Source organism: Bos mutus, chromosome 21 (genome assembly GCF_027580195.1).
Source record: "Bos mutus isolate GX-2022 chromosome 21, NWIPB_WYAK_1.1, whole genome shotgun sequence".
NCBI classification, from domain to species: Eukaryota; Metazoa; Chordata; class Mammalia; order Artiodactyla; family Bovidae; genus Bos; species Bos mutus.
In genome coordinates this window covers 59,938,084-59,963,708 of record NC_091637.1, presented here as the reverse complement: position 1 = coordinate 59,963,708, position 25,625 = coordinate 59,938,084, and positions in this window count along the sequence as shown.

Below are 25,625 nucleotides of genomic sequence, written 5' to 3'. Positions count from 1 at the left end.
CCAACTGTGGGAAGAGTAAGAGCATCTGAATCAGACAGGTCTGCCTGGGTTTTTGGACCCAAGCTTCACTACCTTCCAGCTTGTAACCTTAGGTACCTTGAGTTTCAATTTCATCTGTGTGAAGAGGAGATCCGAAAGCAGCTCTTCTGTCCCTTTCCTATTTACCACTTTCTATTCCCTCTAACCTTGAAGGAACCTAATTATAGGGAAGAGATAACTGGGCAATTTAACCTAACTCCTGACTAGTGCTCCTTTGATGCACACCATGATTTGTCTAACCTCTTAATTCTTTTCCTAAATAAAAAGAAGTAAAAAGGAAAAATTAAGCAGTTAAAAAAATGACTAGGTCTCTACCCTCAAGAGCCTCCTTAGCAATCCTGCAGGCAGATCACGCAGGCAAGATAACATCTGGAGAGTCAGCCAGTCCACACGCAATGGGGAAAGAAACAAAACCCAACCTCCCACCTTGCTGAGTCACTGAGGTTCTTCCCTCTTTCTCCCCTTCAAAAACTGTCATGGCTGGGCAGAATCTTTGGATTTAGTCTCTGGACATGAGTTCACCTTCCCCCAGATTGCCAGTTTTCTTGATTAAAGCATCTTTCCTTTCTACTGACGCTTGTCTCTTGAATTATTGGCTTTTGAGCTGTGAGCTGCCAGACTTGAGTTCATTAACACATAACGGTAAGCCAGGCAGTTTGTGTACATTCTAATTCTCACTTGCTTTTAATGAATGCAGAAAAGCATTTATGCACTTGGTAAAAATTTCTTAGGAACCTGCTAGATCCAGTGTGCTGGTAATGTGATCTCCAACAGGCCAGTAGTCCACGGGAGGTGTGGACAGTCTATCAGAGTGTGCAGGACGGAGCGTGATTTTGTTATATGACATGAGACCCATCCCTCCACATGGAACTCAACGAGCCTCCCATCCTGGGGTTCACACCCTTGGATGGTCCTCTCCCACACTGACTCAGAGATGCCCTGTGTGACCTATAACAAGTGGTGGAAGTGATGGCAGGTCCCTTCCAAGATTAGGCTGTAGAAAGCTGTGGGCTTGGTCTGGGGCTCTCTTTCCTTTGAGTCATTCCTGCTGATGGGAGCCAGTTGCCACGCTGTGAGCAGCTCTTGGAAGGCTCACGCAGTGAAGTGCCAGGTCATTTCTCCAACAACACAGGAGTGAGCCTGGAAATGGATTCTCCAGCCCAGCTGAGCCTTTCAATGACTGCAGCCCCAGCCTGATTGCTGCCACATGAGAGACTCTGAACCAGATGCCCACCCTCCTCCCCTCCCCAGCTAAGCCTTTTGCTGATTCTGACTCTCAGAAACTGTGTGAGACAATAAATATTCATTATTTCAAGCTGCTACATGTGGGGGTAATTTGTTATCCAGTAATAGATAAATAACACAAATGAGTCTAAAGATTTCTCACTAGAAATCTACTACATAATTTTATGGATGGGGAAATATAAGATGAAATAGAGATATACAGCCATAGAATGCTAGAGAGAGACGTCTAGACATCTTAGAGATCAATGAATCAGATGGTAAAGAATCCGCCTGCAGTTCGGGAGACCCAGGTTCAAGGGGTCTTGGGAAGATCCCCTTCAGGAGGAAATAGCAACCCACTCCAGTATTCTTCCCTGGAGACTCCCATGGACAGAGGAGCCTGACCAGCTACAGTCCAGGGGGTCACAAAGAATCAGACATGACTGAGTGAATACACTTTCTTTCTTTTTCTTTATGGTGGTCCAGGTGGTTAAGAATCCACCACCCAAAGCAAGGGATGCAGGTTCTAGCCCCACCAGGGGATTGCTGCAGGGCAGCTAGACAGCCGCAGCACTGAGTCCACAGTCAACAACTAGAGAAGCTCCAGCTTCAGCATCAGTCCTGCATTTCCTTTAGGATTGAGTGGTTTGATCTCCTTGCTGTCCAAGGAACTCTCGAGAGTTTCCTTCACTAATTCTTTGGCGCTCAGCCTTCTTTATGGTCCAGCTCTCACATCCATACACGACTACTGGAAAAACCATAGCTTTGACTACACAGATCTTGTCAGCAAAGTGATATCTCTGCTTTTTAATATGCTGTCTAGGTTTGTCATACTTTTTCTTCCAAGGAGCAAGCATCTTTTAATTTCATGGCTTAGGAGAGAACTAATAAAAATTAATTTTTTTTAGCTCTTGGTATATGGAGAAAGGGTTGCAGTGCCTTAACTTTGTCCATCCTACAGTAAGACATACTTGGAGGTTCTGAGAGCAGTGTTCCCTCTGGGTATCTGACATATAATTGGCCTCCAGGAAAAACCTTGACAGCTGGTGAGGGACCAAGCCAGAGGAATAACAGCCACTATTTATTAACAACCTACTGTGTTCTAGGCATGTTACAGTCACGATTTCTTATCTCTACAACAATTCTAATAGATATTTTGTGTGTGTGTGTGTGTGTGTGTATGTGTGTGTATGCACATGTCTTTGATACATATGTTTATACTCCATTTTATAGATGGAGAAAAGTAAGGCCACACAACTGGTAGGTGATCCAACCAGCAATTCAAACCCAGATCAACTGGACTGCAGTGTTTTATTTCACTTCCTTGTCTTGGGAGAAGGCAATGGCAACCCACTCCAGCACTCTTGCCTGAAAAATTCCATGGATGGAGGAGCCTGTTAGGCTATAGTCCATGGGGTCGCAAAGAGTTGGACACGACTGAGCGACTTCACTTTCTTTCTTTCTATAGTTTCTTTTGGAGAAGGAAATGGCAACCCACTCCAGTGTTCTTGCCTGGAGAATCCCATGGACAGAGGGGCCTGATGGGCTGAAGTCTATGGGGTTGCAAAGAGTCAGACACGACTAAGCAACTAACACACACACAAACACACTCCTTGTCTTGAAATCAATTGCTCATTGGTGTTATATTTTATGACTACATTGACCCCAGCCCCCTCAGTTGATTCTACCTGGGAATACCCAGGTCACAAGTACGTTACCCTTCCCAAGGACCACATCAGTTTCAGCATCACGCATGGCTGCATCTACTGACCGCACACACTCATCTGATCTGGGGCCTAACAATTTCTTTCCTTTTCTCTGGTTTAAGGCAAACCTCTCAATTTAAATTTGCAGGGCCTTGCTCAGGGTCACCCAGTGAGTTACCTGTGCAATTCCAGTCGGCCTCTCTCCAGATAAATTCCCAGATACCAGCTTGCTGTCCCTCCAACCTTCCCCGCCATCCAGGCTACCATTTGTATTGCAAGGCGAGGTTGAAAATAACCCCCTCTTCATGGTTCTCCAGGAAAACTGGTTGAGAATCAATTTGTGGAAGACGTCCCTCTTTTGAACACCGAGCCAGAGTATGACTAATTCCACACATTCAGGTTCATTGGGGGAGACGAAGCCAGGAACACAGACTTCTGAGCCCCTCCACAAAGCCCAGGAAACCTGGACAGGAGCCCTCTAACCTTTGAAGTGCCGTTTCCGCAAAGCTGGGACTCCCGGCCGTTGGGCCCACCTCCCTCGGCTGGAGAACCGAACGCCTCCGCGGGAGAACGTCTCCGTATATGGTGGTTGTTTTCCTAACTTCTGGGCTGGTTCCCAAAATAGGTGTTTTACTCACTGAGGGAAAGGCGGCTTCCAGAAAGGACGAGGACCTTCCAGAATAGAAGTAGGAAAAGGGAAGCAGAGGGACAATGAGGCCTTTGAGGTTGGTGATTAAGGAAGAGACTGTGGACTCGCAGCCCATTAATCAGATGTAGGGGAGGGCAGGGGAGAGCAGGGGCGGGGCCTGACCGCCATGACTAGTTCTGACAGAGTGGCTTGAAGTAGTTGCCGAGGTTTTGTTTTTTTCACGAAAAGATCCTCCAATATTCCTTCTTCTGTTTTGAAATTAAGGTGGAACTCACAGTAATATAAAATCAGCCAATTAAAAGTGTGCCATACGTGGCATTTAGTTCATTTCCCATGGTTGTTCCTACCTAGTTACAAACCATTTTCATAACCTCAAAAGAAAATCCTGTAGCCATTGAGGGGCTATTTTGCATTCCTCCCCCAGCCCCACCCCTAAACCCAGCCCCACCTTTTCTGATGCTTGCGACTTCAGTCAACTAAAGCTTGAACTCTGTTAACCACCCCAGGCTCCTTCATGAAAATGCATGTACCCCTAGCTTAAAACGTCCCGAATTTTGTTGTTCAGGGGAGCAATCCCTGGTGTTCTCTTTACTTGCCACAAGTACTAAATGCTTCCTTCTCCCGCACTTTGGCTTGGTTGTAGGTCTTGGCTCAACACCCATCAAGAGGCAAACTCAGTTTCAGGTAGCAAGTCCCGGTTCCCTGCACCCTGTTCATTCATAGCATTCTTACACTCATGAACCGTGATGCGTGAGAGTCCAGTGAGACTCAGAGTACATGGTGAGTGTCCTATAGCTACAACTGGACAAGAGGGCACTCTGACACCCCCAAGAGCCACCCTTTCTTTTCCAATCAGAACTTGCTTCAAAAGCAGAAAGTCAGGTGATGGTGTTTCAAGAAAGAGGAACCAAGGAACCTTATCATATCCTTTCTTATTTGTTTTATTCCTCTGTGTTAGCCAATCAGTTAAGGTGAAAATGGTGACAGAGAAGAAAAGAAAAATTAGGGCACCTCATAACTCCTTTTCCTCTCAGTCCTTCTGATAGCTTATAGTGAAGGGTGTAAGATTCTGATCTCCGAAGAAGAAGATTTAGCTTCAGGACCAGGGACCAGGCTTGATCACTCAAGAGCTTTTGTGTAGCAGAATTTTATTAAAGTGAAAAGGGACAGAAAACGCTTCTAACACAGACATCAGAAAGGGGGTGGAGAGTGCCCCCCTTGCTAGTGTTAAGAAGAGAGTTATATACTTTTTTAATTGGTTATTACAATAAATCAAAAGAATGTCTCAAGGTTGTAAAGATCTTATTAGACCCACTCCCACGATTTACATTTTAAGATGACAGGATTAGAACTAACAATAGAAAGATCTTTCTAGACCCACTCCCATAATACACATTTTAAGATAACAGGATTATTCAGAATGTAGACAAAAAAAGATGTTTGTCCTTTCCTCCTTCTCAAGAGCCCCAGACCTCTCTCTCCTCTTCAGGGACCCCGGGCTTCTTATCAACCTGCCTAGGAATTGACTCTCTCACTTCCTAAGCCATCAGAAAAGCCCAAAGTAAAGAGTTTAGCTAGAATGTGTGCATATGGAGAAATGAAGTGAAGGAAACCCTAATGCAAGCTATGAAGTTTAGTTCATAATAATGTATCAATACTGGCTAATCAATTCTAACAAATACGTAATAGGGGAGAACCTTTGTATTCTAAGTTAATCATTAAAGGGATGCTGCCTATAAACTTAAATTATACATAATGGCCCATCTCTGGGAACCCTGCCTCCTGGATAATAAATCTTAAGCTAAAATACTTTTGTTTAGCTCCACAGGAAACATTTTAACCATGCTCACCCTGTGAATGACTGCAGGAAGGAAGAAACTAACACATCCCTCCTGAAGACTGTCTAAAACCAGGAAATGTTTGACTTCACTTCCTCCCCTTTTAGTTTGAAAGAAGCAGAAATTCTAACTCAGGCAAGATGGTTCTTTGGGACATGAGTCCACCCTCTTTTGGTCTGCTGGCTTTCTGAATAAAGTTGCTGTTCTTTGCACCAACAAATCGTCTCTCAATTTATTGGCAAGCAGAATAAGCTTGGACTCAGTAACAAATACACTACATAATGTAAAATGTTAATAATAGAAAAAAACTAGGGAAGGCAGAGGAATTTTATGGGAACTCCCCATGTTTTGTGCTGAATATTCTGTAGACCTAAACACTGTTCTAAATAATCAGCTTATAATAATAATAAAAAGACAATGAATCATGGGGAGGAGAAGTGAAGTGAAAACAATTGAGTTAATTCTGTGCAGTGTTTCTCCTGTTCTGGTAAAGAATCAAGTACACATGTACCTCTGAGCTGTGAAATATGAATTGTGTCTTTTCAGAGATTCCACATGTGAGCTCAGTGTTCTTACATTTGCATTTAAGACTGAAAATGCACAGTGTAAACTTGAACAAAACTCACACCGATAATTTAACATTCTGATTTTTCTTTACTTAGAACAACATTAAATAGCAAGTAAAAACCATCATGACAAACTGAGATTGTGAAAGAAAGGAAACATTTTGTATTTTAGTACATTACAAAGGCATTTTTCTGCTGTGTTTTTTGTTTGGGGGGCAAAATTCCCACATTTTCATTTTGAACCAGATATTATAAATTATGAAGTCAGTCCTGAGAGCAGAACTTGACTGAAGAGGATTTCTGAATTCTCTGGGCTCCAGATGATAGAACAGGGGCCACTGAGCAGGGATAAAGGAGACAGATTTGGTGGCGATTCTGGAAGTCCTTTGAAGAAAATAAGTGATTAACAGTGGAATGAGTATCCAGGACTTAAATAGTGGGGCCTCTGGTCCTGGAAGCTTCTAAGCAGAAATTAGAAAATCTCTATAGGGAATGTAGTAGAAGAGATTCTGGACATGAATGTGAGTGACTTTAGAGACTTTTTTAAAAACAACAATTATGCAAACTTTAAGATTTTTAATTGTAGAGCGGGAGGCTCACAGTCCCTTCTCTGAAACTCCTGTGTGACAGAATAGGAAATAGACAGTTTTTGACCCTGGCTCCTGACACCGAGCTTCTAAAACCTTTGGAATTTCCTGAGTGATAGGAATGCCTATTGTTATCCATAACCTTACCAGACTTCATGCTAATGAGGTGACTCTTGGTAGACCCTTTGTGATTTCAGGATGGGGCTGGTTGCCAGAGGAACTAACTATGTGACTTAGAGGGTTGAACATTCAGCCTCACCCTTGGACTGCTTGGTAGGAGAGTGGCTGGAAATTTAATTCAGTCACCAATGGCCAATAATGCTGACAAAATGGAATCCCCACAAAACCTTTAAATGACGGACTTGGGGGAGCTTCTGAGTTGGGGAGCACATCCACATGCTAGGAAGACTGTTGCTTTTATTGTTGTTCAGTCATTAAGTCATGTTTGACTCTTCGCGACTCCGTAGTCTGCGGCACATCAGGCCTCCCTATCCCTCACCATCTCCTGGAGTTTGTCCAAGTTCATTATTCATTGAATCAGTGATGCCATCCAACCATCTCACCCTCTGCCACTTCCTTCTGCCTTCAATCTTTCACAGCATCAGGGTCTTTTACAAATAGTCAGCTCTTCGCATCAGGTGGCCAAAGTATTGGAGCTTCAACTTCAGCATCAGTCCTTCCAATCGATATTCAGGGTTGATTTTCCTTAGGATTGACTGGTTTGATCTCCTGGCAATCCAAAGGACTCTCAAGAGTCTTTTCCAACACCACAGTTTAAAAGCATCAGTTCTTCAGCATTCAGCCTTCTTTATGGTTCCAACTCACACAACCATACACGAGTACTGGAAAGACCATAGCTTTGACCTTTGTTGGCAAATCGATGTCTTTGCTTTTTAATATGCTGTCTAGGTTTTTCATTGGCTTCCTTCCAAGAAGCAAGCACCTTCTAATTTCATGGCTACGGTCACTGCCCACACTGATTTTGGAGCCCAAGAAGAGAAAATTTGTCACTGCTTGCATTTTGTCCCTTTCTATTTGTTATGAATGATAGGACCAGATTCTATGATCTTAGTTTTTTGAATGCTGAGTTTCATGCCAGCTTTTTCACTCTCCTCCTTCACCCTCATCAAGAGGCTCTTTTTAGTTCCTCTTCACTTTCTGCCATTAGAGTGGTATCATCTGCATATATGAGGTTGTGGATATTTCTCCCAGCAATCTTGATTCTAGCTCATAACTCAACTAGCCCAGCATTTTGCATGGTGTACTCTGCATGTAAATTAAATAAACAGGGTGACAATATACAACCTTGATGTACTCCTTTCCCAATTTAGAACCAGTCAGTTGTTCCATGTAAGGTTCTAATTGTTGCTCTTGACTCTTATACAGGTTTCTCAGGAGATAGGTAAGATGGTCTGGTATTCCCATCTCTTTCAGAATTTTCCACAGTTTGTTGTGATCCATAGTCAAAGGCTTTCCTGTAGTCAATGAAATAGAAGTAGATGTTTTTCTGGAATCCCCTTGCTTTCTCTACAATCCAACAAAAGTTGGCAATTTGATCTCTGATTCCTCTGCCTTTTCCAAACTCAGATTGTACATCTGGAAGTTCTCAATTCAAGTACTGCTGAAGTCTAGCTTGAGGGATTTTGAGAATAGCCTTACTAGCATGGGAAATGAGTGTAATTGCCTGGTAGTTTGAACATTATTTAGCACTGCTCTTCTTTGGAATTGGGATGAGAACTGACCTTTTCCAGTCCTATGGCTGCACATATTGAGTACAGCACTTTAACACTATCATCTTTTATATTTTAAATAACTCAGTTGAAGTTCCAACACTTCCACTAGCTTTATTGGTGGTAATGCTCCCAAGGCTGCCTTGACTTCACACTCCAGGATGTCTGGCTCTTATGTCCTAGAGTGACATAACCTCACACCATCGAGGTTATCTTGGTCATCAAGACCTTTTTTGTATAGTTCTTCTGTATATCCTTGGCAAATGATTCTGAAAGCTCAATTTCTCTACACCAGTGCTGAATCATATCTCAGAGACAGAGCTATGGGTCAAGTAGAGAAGTATAGTTTTATTTCTTTGTCCAGGGGGACACAGCATGTCAATGCCCTCAGAACCATCTGTCCCAATTTGAGGAAGATAGTGAGAAAGTTTTATAGTAATTGTTCAAACAGCTCATGGACACTCTTCTGATGGGTTAGTGGTGAGGTAAGTAGAAGTCAGCATCATCAACCTTCAGGTCTAACTGGTTTGGGGTCTGCATGCTTGTGGGGTTTACATGCTTAACTTCTCCCACCTGGAGGAGGTTTCAGTATCTGCAAAATATCTCAAAGATACTGTTGCATGTATCCATTGATGGGTAAGAAGGACCTTGCCCCATGGCTGCTCTGGACTGTTTGTTTCTCCTTGATCTCGCATCCCCTTCCCTCCCTAATTAACAACTGCTTGAATCTGCCCATTGGCACTCAGGGAAGGTCATGGAGGCTGAATAAAGCCTGTTTCCTGTAATCAAGAAATGGGGGGCACAGGCTTTGTGCCCAGGAACCCCACCAGGCATGCGCAGTATCCCAAACTCTACTGGAACAGAAACTCCTGTGCCCAAGATTATTTTAGATAGACCTTGTCCTGCATACATCTTCATGTGGTTTTTCATTTATATCCTTTAAGATAGACAAGTAATGGTAAGTAAGGTATTTTCTGAAGTTTTTGTGAGTTGTTTTAACAAACTATAAATCTAAAAGGGAGGGAAGTTGTGGGAAGCCTTAACTTGGTAGCCAAGATGGACAGAAGCACTGGCCAGTTGTGACTGGCAATTGAAGTGGGAGCAGTCTCGCGAGACTGAGCTCTTAAACCTGTTGGTCTGAGGCTGATTCTGAGCCATTGGTGTCAGAATGGAGCTGCATTACAGGATACCCTGTTGGTGTCTGGAAAGGTGGAGAATTGTTTGGTGTGGGGAAGAAAGCCCACATATTTTGTGTCAGAAGTTGTAGTAACTGATTGCTCCTTCCCCCTTTTCTGCCACTCCTTGTGGCTTGCAGGTTCTTAGTTCCCTTACTGGGGATGAAATCAGGGCCCCCTGCAATGAAAGCATGAAGTCTTAACAACTGGAGCACCAGAGAAGCCCTCAGAGGTGTTATAAGTCGATACAGCTCATCCAGGGATCAGATTCTTCCAGAATTCAGGACTTTCCAGATGTTTAGAAAAGAGACACTGTGCATATGACATACATTATGTAATACCTTTAGGCAAACTTGAGAAACGCCCGAAAATGAAACACTAGAATTTCTGGAGCCAACCATATGATGATAAGAAATAAACCATGAAGAGACTCACATCAAGGTTTGTTAAGAAAGGAACTCATGCAGGTCAAATCATCCCACCAAATATGGGATGTCTTTTAGAATTCAGAGCTGTCGGACTTGGGCTTTGCAAGTGAGGGACTGTGAATATGTGTACACTCTCGGAACATTTTATTTTTATTTAAATTAAAAATTTTTTATTGGAGTATGACCAATAAACAATGTTGTGATAGGTTCAGGTGAACAGAGAAGGGACTCAGCCATACAGATCCATGTATCCTTTCTTCCCCAAGCTCCCCTCTCATCCAGACAGCCACATAACATTGAGCAGAGTACCCTGTGCTGTACAGTAGGTGCTTGTTGGTTATTCATTTTAAGTATAGTGTGCATGTCCATCCAAAACTCCCTACCTATCCCGTCCCCCTTCAGAACACTTTATTGAAAAACTGCCAAACAGCATTTAATTGGAGGCATCTGAGCCATTCTTAAATTTCATGATTGGAAGAGAGACATCAGCCCCTGTACAAAGGTTTAGACCTGAAGAAAGTACATACCAGAGGCTCCGCTGTGTGTTTGATCCTCATGACAACCTGCTGAGGGTGACCCAACATCCTCCTCCCTTAGCAGATGAGGAAACTGAGGCCAGCCTCACATAGCCAGTACATGTTGGTGCCTGCATGGGAGTCCAAATGCCAAACTCTCTCCATATTCTCAAAAAGTCCCCACTGGTGCCCTGTGAATGCAGGTCAGGCAGCAGTGCTATTCAGCCAGATGTCCCAGTACAGCTCTGATGGATGTTGGACTTCTTCCTTATATGGTGACAATTAACAAAGACTGTAAGCATCCCAAGGCCTCCTGCCTTACTCTGCTGCCCCAGCTCTTCCCCTGGAATCCTGCAGACTCCAACAGTGCAGCAACCAAAGGGCAGACATAGGCTGGAGCAGTGGTTCTCTGGCATCCTGCTCCAGTTCTAGAGGCCAGAGTCTGCCTTTGGCTAATCATATCTCTCAAAGGCGTGCTAAGGTTGATTATCCAACTGCCTCAGGGGGTCAGAGGCCCTGAGCATATTGCCTTCTTCCAAGAACAATGCTCCCTTCTCCAGAAAGTTTGGGGACTCCACACAATGCACCCTTGGACTAAACCCTAGTTTAGTCCTTGGTTTCCTGAACATCAAAAACCATCTAGTTCCTCAGTCGTGGCTGACTCTGCGACCCCATGGACTGCAGCATGCCAGCTTTCCCTGTTCTTCACAATCTTCAGGAGTTTGCTCAAACTCACGACCTTTGAGTCAATGATGTCATCCAACCACCTCATCCTCTGTCATCCCCTTCTCCTCCTGCCTTCAATCTTTCCCAGCATCAGGGTCTTTTCCAAGTGCTCAGCTCTTTGCATCAGGTGGTCAAAATATTGGAGCTTCAGCTTCAGCGTCGGTCTTTCCAATGAATATTCAGGACTGATTTCCTTTAGGATTGACTGGTTTGATCTCCTTGCTGTCCAATGAACTCTCAAGCATCTTCTCCAGCACCACAGTTTGAAAGCATGTTTTCCAACACTCAGCCTTCTTTATGGTCCAACTCTCACATCCATACATGACCACTGGAAAAACCATAGCTTTGACTATACAGCCCTTTGTTGGCAAAGTGACATCTCTTGTTTTTAATATGCTGTCTAGGTTTGTCATAGCTTTTCTTCCAAGCAGCAAGCGTCTTTTAATTTCATGGCTGCAGTCACCATCTGCAGTGATTTTGGAGCCCCAGAAAATGAAGCCTCTCACCATTTCCATTTTTTTCCCATCTATTTGCCATAAAGTGATAGGTCCAAATGCCATGATCTTCATTTTTTGAATGGTGAGTTTTAAGCCAGCTTTTTCACTCTCTTCTTTCACCTTTATCAAGATGCTCTTTAGTTCCTCTTCACTTTCTGCCATTAGCTTGATGTCATCTGCATATCTGAGGTTATTGATATTTCTCCTGGGAATCTTGATTTCAGCCTGAGCTTCATCCAACCTGACATTTCACATGATGTACTCTGCATATGAGTTAAATACTTCAGCATTCTCACCTTGAGAACCCCATGAACAGTATGAAAAGGCAAAAAGATTTGACACTGCAAAATGAACCCCCCAGGTCAGTAGGTGTCCATATGCTAGTGGAGAAGAGCACAGAAATAGCTTCAGAAGGAATGAAGAGGCTAAGCCATATCAGAGACCATGCCCAGTTGTAGATGTGTCTGATGGTGACAGTAAAGTCCGATGCTGTAAAGAATAATATTGCATAGAAACCTGGAATGTTAGGTCCATGAATCAGGATAATTTAGACATGGTCAAACAGGACATGGCAAGAGGGAACATCCACATTTTAGAAATCAGTGAATTAAAATGGATGGGAATGAGTGAATTTAATTCAGATGACCATTATATCTACTACTGTGGGCAAGCATCCCTTAGAAGAAATGGAGCAGCCATCATAGTCAACAAAAGAGCCTGAAATGCAGTACTTGGGTGCAATCTCAAAAATGACAGAATGATCTCCGTTCGTTTCCAAGGCAAACCACCTGGAGCTCTTTGTAAATCACCAACTTCTAGGCCCACCGTGACCCGCTATAGGCAGGGACCCAGGACAGTGTATCCTGCACAAACTCTTCAGCTAAGTCCCATGATTGAGAAAATTTGGGGATCACTGCACCATTCCATTGATTTTGGTAAGAAGGCCTGGCTCATTCAGATTTGAGAGTGTAACAGTTAGGTACTCTCTCTTGTTCTCACACATGAGCAAATTTATAAACAAAAATTCCCAACTCTAATGATTTCCACTTCTCTACAGCCACTTCCTCCCTTTGTCTATGTATATGTGTACATTTCCAGACTTCCGGTCCTACCCTACTTCCTGCAATGGCCTCTCTGCTCAGTCTCTACTGGATGGTCGCCGAGCATTCAATGGAAATCAGTTGAGTTCAGCAATTCAGTCTCTCTTTTCTCTGCCTTTTCCTACCCCATTGTTGGGATCTTGGAAACAGCAGGCTGCCCTGCAGGCATGCAACCCCAAAAGTCTTCATTGTTGAGCTCAGTCCCAAAGTTGCTTGTTTTGGCAACGATCTGATAAAGTTTCTAAATGCAGGGAATTTTTCCTTCTGTTATCTTGCCTGGATTTTAAAAAAAGTATTTATTTATTTAATTTATTTTTGACTGTGCTGGGTCTTCACTGCCTTGCACTGGTTTTCTTTAGATGCGGAGAGCAGGGGCGCCGCTTTGCTGTGGTTCGCAGGCTTGTCGTAGCTGTGGCTTCTCTTGTTGTGGAGCACAAGTCCTAGGGCATGGGGGCTCCGTAGCTGCCGCTCATAGGCTCTAGAGCTCAGGCTCAGTAGTTGTGGCACATGGGCTTAGTTGCCCCGCAGTGTGTGGAATCTTCCCGGACCAGGGATTGAACCCGTGTTCCCTGCATTGGCAGGTGGATTCTTAACCACTGGACCACCAGAGAATCTTGCCTGACTCTTGAGATTGCTACTCAGGGACAGGTAGCATAGTTACAGAGACAAGGCAATTTTCCCTTCCAGAGGCTGTGACTACTCACAAACATTGTAGCTGCATCCATGGACACGCACGTGCTTGTGTGTCCCAAACAGCTCTTGTAAACAAACTGCTTGGATTTTTATGTTCTTCTTTTTCTGAAGGATGAGGAAACGTGGGGCCAAATGGAATATTTGGAGGGAAAAATTCTTAGTTCAGATGCTGCCAGAGGAAGTGAAACCTTCTGTTTAGGTCTCAGGAAATAATCTATCACATTTGAAATTGTTTCAGAAATATTTACTGCCCATAAACTTCCTGTTCCTTTTTCTTCCAATCGGTTGATCCTGTAACATTACAGAAAGAAGGAGAATGGTTTTGATAGCACGAAATACTGTCAGTTCAGTTCAGTCACTCAGTCGTGTCCGACTCTTTGTGACCCCATGAATCGAAGCACGCCAGGCCTCCCTGTCCATCACCAACTCCTGGAGTTCACCCAGACTCACGTCCATCGAGTCAGTAATGCCATCCAGCCATCTCATCCTCTGTCGTCCCCTTCTCCTCCTGCCCCCAATCCCTCCCAGCATCAGAGTCTTTTCCAATGAGTCAACTCTTCGCATGAGGTGGCCAAAGTACTGGAGTTTCAGCTTTAGCATCATTCCTTCCAAAGAAATCCCAGGGCTGATCTCCTTCAGAATGGACTGGTTGGATCTCCTTGCAGTCCAAGGGACTCTCAAGAGTCTTCTCCAACACCACAGTTCAAAAGCATCAATTCTTCGGTGCTCAGCCTTCTTCACAGTCCAACTCTCACATCCATACATGACCACTGGAAAAACCATAGCCTTGACTAGACAGACCTTTGTTGACAAAGTAATGTCTCTGCTTTTGAATATGCTATCTAGGTTGGTCATAACTTTCCTTCCAAGGAGTAAGCGTCTTTTAATTTCATGGCTGCAGTCACCATCTACAGTGATATTGGAGCCAAAAAAAATAAAGTCTGACACTGTTTTCACTGTTTCCCCATCTATTTCCCATGAAGTGATGGGACCAGATGCCATGATCTTCATTTTCTGAATGTTGAGTTTTAAGCCAACTTTTTCACTCTCCACTTTCACTTTCGTCAAGAGGCTTTTTAGTTCCTCTTCACTTTCTGCCATAAGGGTGGTGTCATTTGCATATCTGAGGTTACTGATATTTCTCCCGGCAATCTTGATTCCAGCTTGTGCTTCTTCCAGCCCAGCATTTCTCATGATGTACTCTGCATAGAAGTTAAGTAAGCAGGGTGACAATATATAGCCTTGATGTACTCCTTTTCCTATTTGGAACCAGTCTGTTGTTCCATGTCCAGTTCTAACTGTTGCTTCCTGACCTGCATACAAATTTCTCAAGAAGCAGAAATACTGTAAGTTCCTTAAAATGACTGCCTACATTTTGTTGAGGCAAAGTTTGGAACTGGAGCCTGGCAGGTCTCTCTTTTACTGGCTGTGTGACCACAGAAGTTACTTAACTTCTCTGAAACTTGGTTTTCTTTTGCTATATAAAGGGAAGATAATGACCGTGGTAGATTAAAAAATGGTCACAGTCCTCCACCTCTCCCCAAATCTCACACTTTCCAGTGTGCTCTGTCAGTCCTCCCATCAATAAAGTATCCATTTCCTGCCCCTCTGAATCTGGTTTCACCTTTTAATTTGCTTTGGCTAAGAGAATGGTGAATGCTAGTTTCAAGGCTCAAGAAGCACTGCCCACTTCTGCTCCATCATGGAACCCTGCTCAAGTGACATGTGAGCAAATATATGATATCCTACTGGAAGATGAAAGGCACATGGGGCAGAAATGAGCTGCTTGGGTGGAGGCCATTTGAGATCAGTCAGTCTTTAGTGAGCAGAGAGGCATAAGTGAACCTGGTTTTGGTGGTAAGAGGACCTTGGTCTGTATCTTTAAAGAAAGAATTCCACAAGCAGAGATTGTACCGCAGGCACAGCGTATGTTAGAAGCACAGTACATGTGCTCCTAACAATTTTCTTTAGGGCAGAAGCTGACATTACACACTTGGGGAAGAAGAGTGTGGGCATCCTTGCTAGTAAGGAGTGTATGATGAGGGCAAGCACCACTTTGAATCTTTCCTGTGAACATCTGAGCAAAACCCATGGGGGTGGGGGTGACGTGTCAAAACTTCAATGCTGCTGATATTATAAAGATATGATAATGTGGCTAAGGTTACTGGAGGGCACTCTGAGACCCCCTGAAAATATCCTTGACCACAAGAATGGGGAGGCCATGGTGGGCTGTTTTGTCTTTCATTCAATTATCAGCAACGTGTGCATTTTTTTTTTGCTGTTTCCATGCTTCTCAGTGTTAGTTTCCTGCTCAGGTCCTACAAGTTTCCGTTTTCAGTGCCATTCCTCCCTGTGTCATGGCCTAATTAAGTGTTGATTCACTTTGTTTTACAGCAGAAATTAATACAACATTGTAAAGCAACTATTTTCCCAATAAAAATTAATAAAAAATTTTTATAAAGGGACACAGCTAAAGATGAGATTCCCCTTGACCACCCTTACCTCTGCTTCCTCTCTTTCATTCTAGAGGTAACCATGGTTAACGGCTTGATGAGTATCCTTCTAGAGCTCTGTCTCTCCATTTACACAAACTTATATGTGCTCACGAAAATAAAATAAATACATTTCCCTGAAAACGTCTGACAACAACATACATGCAATGTTTTAAAAAGAACTCATAAAACTTAACTATCATCCTACTGCCTCTAAAATCAGATGCAGTTCAGTGTGCACACTGCTGTATTTAAAATGGATAACAAACAAGGGCCTACTGTAGAGAACACAGAATTCTGCTCGATGTTACGTGGCAGCCAAGATGGGAGTGGAGTTTGGGGGAGAATGGATACGTGTAAACGTATGGTTGAGTGGCTTTGCTGTTCATCTGAAACTATCACAGCGTTGTTTGTTAATTGGCTATACTCTAATACAAGATAAAATGTTTAACAATAATAATATTTGGAAGTTTATGCTTGAAAGAAAAGTATTTAATTTTTACAAAATTTCCACATTTTTACATTTTATTGGTACTTATTTTGCTCTCACTAACCAAAAAAAAAAAAAATCAGATGAAGTCCAAATGCCTTAGCAGGACTTGCAGAATCTTTCAAGGTCATGAACTAGCTGCTGCCTTCCTTTCTGCCTTCCTGCTACTCCTTGTTATCTTCAGCAGGTCATAAGCAGGCGTATCTCTTTTTATTGAACTTCAGTTTATTGTACGTCACAGACACTGCATGTTTTACAAACTGAAGGTTAGTGACACCCTGTATTGAGCAAGGCTACTAGTGCCATGTTTCCAACAGCATTTGCTCACTTCATATCTTTGTGTCATATTTCGGTAATCCTTGAAATAGTTCAAACTTTTTCATTATTTTTATATTTGCTATGGTGATCTGTGGTCAGTGGTCTTTGCTATTACTATTACCCGAAGCCTTTGACTCTCTGAAGGCTCAGATGATGGTTAGCATTTTTTAGCAGTAAACTATTTTTAAATTGGGCTTCCCAGGTGTCACGAGTGGTAAAGAACCTGCCTGCCAAGGCGGGAGACGTAAGAGATGTGGGTTAGATCTCTGGGTCAGGAAGATCTTCTGGAGGAGCGCATGGCAACCAACCCCAGTATTCTTGCCTGGAGAATCCCATGGGCAGAGGAGCCTGGTGGGCTACAGTCCATGGGATCACAGAGTCAGACACGACTGAAGCAACTTAGTGCATGCATTTTTAAATTAAGGTATGTACATAGTTTTTTTTTTTTTTTTAAGACAAAGCGATATTGCACACTTAATCGACTTCAGTATGGTGTAAACATAACTTTTATATGTCCTTGGAAACCAAAAATTCATGTGACTCATTTTTATTGTGATAGTCATTTTATTGCAGTGGTCTGGAGCCAAACTCACAGTATCTCCGAGGTCTGCCTATAATTGACTCCAAGACATTCATTATGTAAAATGCCTGCTAGTTTGGCTCCTTAAGTAAACAAAAGTCTCACAATGAAATCTATTTTTAATCAACCTATCGGAGTATAATTTACATACCACAAATGTACAGTTGGAGGGATTCAACAATTGCATACACCCTACACCATGTCAGTCAAAATAAATGCATTTCCAGCTCCACATAAGTGTCCTTTGTATGTATTAAGATGATCACTTGGTTTTTCTCCCCATTCTATTGATCTGAATTATTTTGACTGATTTTTTTAAAAGTAGGTTTAAGTTACAAATAACTTTATACTTATATGGAATTCATGTCTTTCAAGTACACAACTCAATGATTTGTATTAACTTTACTGAATGGTGCGACCATCCCCACAAATTAGTTTTGGAGCATCTTTTTTCCCCTCATAAGACCCCTTCATGCCCATTTCAGTTGATCCTTGACCCCCTCTTTGTTCCTTGGAAACTACTAATCTACTTTCTCTATTCATACACTGGCCTTTTCTGGACATTTCATATATAAATGGGATTATACAATACATGGTGTCTTGCATCTGGCTTCTTTCACTTAGCATATTGTTTTTCATTTTTACCCATAATGTAGCATGTTTCAACAGTTCGTCCCCCTTTTAACTGCTGAATAATATTCCATTGCAGGGATATAGATAGATAGATACACTCATCACTGATGGGCATTTAGGTTGCTTTCAGTTTTTGGCTTTTCTGAACAATGCTGTTATGAATATTTTTGTGCAGTTGTTTGTGTAAGCATATTAATTTCCCTTGGATAGATACCCACAAGTGGAATTGCTGGACTTTATAGTAGTTCTGTGTTTAACTTTTTGAAAAATTGTCAAACTGTTTCTCCAACTGGCTACATTGATGGATTTTCTGAATTTGAAATCAAACTTGATGCCCTAGGATAAACCTCCTTTGATCATGATATAGTATACTTTTCTTTTTTACTCATATTGTTAATTTGATCTGTTAGTTTTTTGAAAGATTTTTGCATCATGTTCATGAATAAAATTGATTTGTACTTTTCTGGAAATGTCTTTGCTTATTTTGGAATCAAGGTAATGCTAACCTTACAAAACAAGTGAAAAAAAGTTTCCTCTTGCTCTGTTTTCTGAAAGAATTAGTGCAATACTGGTATGATTTCTTTTTGAAGCATTTAATATAATTCACCACTGAAGCAATTTGAACCTGGACTTTGTGTGTGTGTGTTTTATAACTAATTCAACTTCTTTAATAGATACGTAGGGTCGTTAGATGATCTATTTCTTCATGAATCAGTATTGGTAAACTGAGTGCTTTGAGTTATTGAATATATTGGCCCTACATTTTTCACAATGTATCTTAATTTTCTCTAAATGTTTGTGGCATCTGAGGCAATACTATGGCTCAGACTGCAACAAATCTGCCTGCAATTCTGCCTGGAGACTAGGTTCCATCCCTGGGTTGGGAAGATCCCCGGAGAAGGGAAGGCAACCCACTCCAGTATTCTTGCCAGGAGAATTCCATGGACAGAGGAGCCTGGTGAGCTACAGTTTATGGGGTCACAAAAAGTCGGATATGACTGAGTGACTAACATTTTTGGCATCTGGCGGGGATGAAACTCTAAGATCGCCAAGCACCACTCACCTGGGGTATCTTAACTCTGCTCTCAACCCCACAGCAGCTACTACTTGGAAAAATTGGGTAGTCTCAGCCTGCACATATGCAGCCAGAACTCATCAGAGGACTTGTGAGTGAAACTGCACAGCCCAGACTGGGACTTAAATCTATAGGCTGGGACTCAAACCCAGTCAAAACACAGATTGGGACTTGAACCAATTGTTCGTTAATTGAGATCACATACCTGGTCTCAGAAATTAATAAAGCTCAGATTCTTTGTATCTGATCACAGAAAGAATTATGTAAGATACAAAGTGATAGGTAAGAAATGGATCTATTTAAAGATAATATTTTGGCCACCTGATGTGAAGAACTGACTCATTTGAAAAAGACCCTGATGCTGGGAATGATTGAAGGCGGGAGGAGAAGGGGACGACAGAGGATGAGATGGTTGGATGGCATCACCGACTCAATGGACATGAGCTCGAGTAAGCTCCAGAAGTTGGATGGACAGGAAAGCCTGGTGTGCTGCAGTCCATGGGGTCACAAAGAGTCGGACACGACTGAGCGACTGAACTGAACTGAACTGAAACATTTCATAGGCAGAATGCAGTCTGTCTCAAAAGATGAGAACAGCCCTGGAAGAAACATACTCCACAGAGTGTGGGCCGTCTCAGAAGGTGAGAGGTCCTGAAACGTGGGGTGGCGCGTTTTATGGGTTCATTTCATAGGCTAATGAGTGAGAGGATTATTCCAACTATTTGGGGGAAGGGGCAGAAATTTCTGAAAATTAGGCCACCGCCCACTTTTTGACCTTTTATTCAGCCTTGGGACTGTCTAGGTACCTATAGGTGTATCATTTGGATGCTAATGTGCTGCAACGATCGCATAATGTGGCTTAAGGTCCACTGGAAGTCGAATCTTGGACGTAGCTGGCTGTGACACATCTCTGTTATATCCTCAAGGGCTATGTCATTCTTCGAGAGGTTGTGCCCTGCCCCCTCCCCTCGTGTTTCACGAAGACCCCCAAAACAGGCTTAAACCCACCCCTCCGCACAGTCCTCTCCTCCGTGATGCTCTGTCCCACAGATTCCAACCACTTCAGCTTCTCTGAAGGCTGACTTCTGTTTCCTCAGATCAGAGGTCTGTTTAGTCTCCAACTTGCTGTGACCGTTGGGAAAATGTCCCCTTGGAGAAACTGTTATCATAAAAAGGCCCATCCTGGAAGTTCTCTTCTTTCAGAACCAGCATTCTCACACTGCTTGAGGACAAATGCTGACAAGCAGTTGCTTCATATCTCCTGTTCAGTCCTATGGTTGATTATGGGGTTGGCAGAGTTATTCCATTGTGGCCAGAAAGAAAAATAAGCTTTTAAATTTTAACTTTTTTTCTCATAAGTAAGTGAAAACATCTTCATGTGGTCATCATAATTGTTTAATGAATATATCTTCTTTCACTTGTTTGATGTACCATGTTTTAATGATTCATCTCATAATGCACATTGGGACTATTTTCAGGAATCAGCCTCTGGTAGACAACAAAAAATGTTTGTTCATGTAGCCTTTGGCTTTTGTTTGGTTATGTCTACGGAAAAAATTCTTCAATGTGAAATTTTTGAGTCAACATTATGAACAGCTTCACAGCTCTTTATATATTTTTATATATTATTTTATGTATATATTTTATATATTGTCTTATATATATATTTTATGAATTGTTTTCTGGAACACTCTTAATGTCACCACTTTATTAACATTGAGTTGTTTTCATTTTTTCAAGTTTTGTCCATTTTATATTGATTTCTAGTGGAAATGAACATGTTTTTCCCCCTTTGCTATGTTGTTTGAGACTTTAAGTTTGGACGTAGCAGACACTACAATTTCATTTTTTCCTTTTCACATTATGAACTAAAATAATACCTGCAACATCAGTAAACAAAGGATGCTGCGGTTATCAAGTCTTCACATTACCGTCACCCAGACAGTGAGCCCTGAGGAAACTCAGGATGAGAAAACACAGGATACTGGCCCCAGAGAGCAGAGGAGCACATCAAAGGAATGATTTCAGCGAGCCCAGACTCTTGCATCATCCCATGCAAAGAAAAAATGCTTAATTCCTTAACTGTCTGGATTTCTTTTATTAACGGTAATCTTTTGATGTTCCGACAACCTGGTCTTTTGTTGCAAAAAAAAAAAAAACCCAAAACAACCTATATATCTTAATTCCTCCCTTGCCTCTTTGAAATGGTCTCTCAGAATTATCTGAGATGCTGTCCGGAACTTAAGTCCTCAGTTTTGTTTACTGAATGAAACACAAGTTCCAACTTTTAGACTGGGCTTTTTTTTTTCAGTTAACAATATCCACCTTGTTTAATTTCTGCCTGCTTTTGTTATATCCTCTCTTAGAAAATACACTTTTCTTTAACTCTATGACCATTCTAAACAAATTTAGTTTATAGTCTTATCATATGTGGTGTTTCATAAAACTTTTTTCATCTAGAATGAAGAGGCTTTTGCTCAGCATATTGATTTCTTTCTTTTGTTTTTCATGTATTTCTGATATTTGGTTTACAAACTCAAAGTAAATTTGAGTGTTTTTTGGATTTGCATCTTTTATGCTTCTCACTTTCCTTATCTATGTGCTTTTTTAAAAATTATTATTCTGTTGCTTCCACCTGGTCTATGGACTGTCAGAGTAAAACCTGGACCTACATTGGGTTTTGGAGCTCTTGACTCTTATTGATACCAAGGATACCACAATCCAATTACAGAGATAGTGAGATAAAAGATGTGATAAAGCTATAGTCACAGGCAATGGGCCATTTTTTCCCCCAACTCCTTCTGAATTGAGCCCTCCAGGTCTGTTCCCTCATCGCACCACCCTCAACCCCAAGCCCTGGCTTTAGCTTGTGAGTCTAGCTCTGAGCTTCTTTTTTATTACACTGAATGTCATTCAGTGCTTTGCATGTCTTGTTCTCTTTTTAGTAAAAATGTGCTTCTCTTTCTTTTGCATCTCATTATGTCTTCTTTTGGAGAAGGAAATGGCAACCCACTCTGTACTCTTGCCTGGAGAATCCCATGGAGGGAAGAGCCTGGTAGGCTACAGTCCATGGGGTCGCAGAGTCGGACATGACTGAGCGATTTCACTTCACTTATGTCTTCTTTGGGTGTCTCTTTCTTATATTTTCTTCTCTCGTTGCTACCCATCTGGGAGTGATGTTCAAGCATGAACTCCCCCATCTCCACTGAGGGCCCAATGCTTAACCTGACCCAGGTAGAACTCATTCTTCCGGAAGGTTTGCATGCCACACCCCACCCTAACTTGGTCCAAAACCCAAGCCCTTTCCCCCTGGGGTAGCTAGCACAGGAAATGGTGTTTGTTTGCACAATCTGGCAAACCCGATAATTCAAGTCTGCCCTTTTGTTTCCACATGGGATGACTTCAGTCAGTTGAAATCAAGAAATGTTTATTGTAGGCTACTATGTTTGGTTGGCAGGATTGAGGCCTAAAACACAACAAAAAGTTCTTTTAAAGCTTGTCGACAGCTCCTAATAAGGAAAGGTAACAGTTACACGATTTATCTTCCCCAAATATAAGCAGCTCTTTGCTGGAAATCACCCTCAGCCAAAAGCCCCTTTCTTACAACTTTAGCAAAGCTATATTGTAACTAACTTTTAAACCAGACACCTCCATGCTCTATTCATCTCCTGCCCAAGCACACCTTACAAATCTTTTAATCACACAATACCTTGCCTAACTTGTCGGTTCTTTCTATAAATCAAAATAGAAATGAAGAATAAGTAATTAAGAGATGACCAGATCGCTTCCCTAGCTTCCCTTTAAGTAATCTCATGAAAAAAACGGAGTGAGCAGACTGTGTGAACGAGATGGCATCTAGAGGAAGATTGTCAACAGGCGGCCAATGAGCCTCATAGAAGCCTGCACATGGCAGGAGTGGTGATGATGATGACTCCCTATCTCAGTGATTAACTGAGATTAGTTAGTTCAGTTAGTTAGTTCAGTTAGTTAGTTCAGTTGCTCAGTCGTGTTCGACTCTTTGCAACCCCATGAATCGCAGCACACCAGGCCTCCCTGTCCATCACCAACTCCCAGAGTTCACTCAAACTCATGTCCATCGAGTCAGTGACGCCATCCAGCCATTTCATCCTCTGTTGTCCCCTTCTCCTCCTGCCCGCAATCCCTCCCAGCATCAGAGTCTTTTCCAATGAGTCAGCTCTTCACATGAGGTGGCCAAAGTACTGGAGTTTCAGCTTCAGCATCATTCCTTCCAAAGAACACCCAGGACTGATCTCCTTTAGAATGGACTCGTTGGATCTCCTTGAAGTCCAAGGGACTCTCAAGAGTCTTCTCCAACACCACAGTTCAAAAGCATCAATTCTTCAGCGTTCAGCTTTCTTCACAGTCCAACTCTCACATCCATACATGACCACTGGAAAAACCATAGCCTTGACTAGATGGACCTTTGTTGACAAAGTAATGTCTCTGCTTTTGAATATGCTATCTAGGTTGGTCATAACTTTCCTTCCAAGGAGTAAGTGTCTTTTGATTTCATGGCTGTAGTTACCATCTGCAGTGATATTGGAGCCCCCCAAAATAAAGTCTGACACTGTTTCCACTGTTTCCCCATCTATTTCCCGTGGAGTGATGGGACCAGATGCCATGATCTTCGTTTTCTGAATGTTGAGCTTTAAGCCAACTTTTTCACTCTCCTCTTTCCTTTCCTTTAAAACTTTAATTGGCCAAACAGAATCTTTGGAGGCAGTTTAGGGGGGATTTGAGTCTACCATCTCCCCAGATTGACAACATTCTAATTAAAAGTACCTTTCCTTTCTATCAACATCTGTAAATATTGATTTTGTAAGCAGTGAACGGCAGGATCCAATTCATTCAGTCACTCAAATGGCACTTCATTTGAAGTCTTTGGTGGCCTCCAGAAAACCTGCTGCTCCTTGGCACTTCATAATCTCACTGCTTGTCCAGACTTCTTTCTCTTTACTCTCTAATCTAGCTACACCTATCTCCTTCTACCATAGTTAATTTCTGCCTCTGCTCCTTGGCTCCAATCTGTGAGATTTTTGCCTGTGAACTGACAAGGCAGGCTGTTGGATATTCCAGTCTGCACTTAGGGCAGTCATGTGAGCTGGGGACATGTATTTGGGATCTTCGACATAGAAATCTGTGTGGGTTTGCTAAGGCTGCTGTAATGGAATATCATAGACTGGGTGACCTAAACAGCAGAAATCTGTTTGCTCACAGTCCTGAAGGTTGGGAGTCTGAGATCAAGGTGCCACCAGGGTTGGTTTCCTTTGAGGTCTCTCTCTTTGGCTTGCAGACCGCCACCCTCTCCCTGCTTCTTCACCTATTCTCTCTATGAACACAAACCCTTGTGAAACCAAGCAGGATCATGTGGGGCTCCTGGGCGTGGAAGCTTTTCTGTGTCCCCCATTTCTTATTTGCAGGGAATAGACTCCAGCCTCCATGACCTTCCTTGAGTTCCAAAGGGTAGGTTCAAACCATTGTTGATTAGGAAAGGGAGGGGACGCAGAGACAAGGGAGGAGCAGCCAAGAAACAATAGTGAAGCCTTGGGGCAGGGTCCTTGCTCTGCCTCAGGGATACACAGAACAATATCCTTGGGGTCATCTGCAGAAAGAAAACCCCCACCACGTGGAAGATGTTAACTTCTTGATGAAGCACTCTTCCTTCTAGAGAAGGTCACAGTTTGATAACCTTTACAAGCTCGTCAGGAGACCACCTGAAGCCAGAAGAAAGGATGCAGGCCCTGCACACACCCTGATCTTTATCAGCAACCTTGACCTTGGACTATTGCTAGAAGGTGGAGTGAAGTCGCTCAGTCATGTCCGACTCTTTGTGACCCCATGGACTGTAGCCTCCCAGGCTCCTCCATCCTTGGGATTTTCCAGGCAAGAATACTGGAGTGGGTTGCCATTTCCTTCTCCAGGAGATCTTCCCAACCCAGGGATTGAACCCGGGTCTCTGGCTTTGTAGGCAGATGCTTTACTGTCTGAGCCACCAGGGACACTCAGTGTTGAGGAGCACAAGCCTGCTGTATCCCCCTTTGCCTGAAAAAACAATAAAGCTATTCTGTTTTCCTTCACCCCAAACTCTGTCTCCAAGATTCAATTTAGCACCAGTGCGCAGAGCCGAGTTTTTAGCATCATTTGGTGTCTCTCTCTGTGTCCTGATCGCCTCTCCCTATAAGGACACCAGTCATGCTGGATTAGAGCCTGCACATATGACCTCATTTTAATGTAATTGCCTCTTTAATGGCTCTATCTCCAAATACAGTCAAATTCTACACTAGGGTGGTATGGTTTCAACCTGAATTTGGGGGGAGCCCAATTCAGTCCATAACAAGGTGGTAGCTGAAGTCATGGGAATGGATGATCTTACTGAGATAAAGGTAAAGGGTAAACAGAGGTGCACACTCAATGGCCTAGAGATTAATGAACAAATCAGTACTAATAGTAACCCAATAGCATCTCAAATTATACTTTTTTAACATAGGGACATTTTAATTTGACTGCATTTTTTTAAAGTCATTTTCACAAGAAAATGTTCTC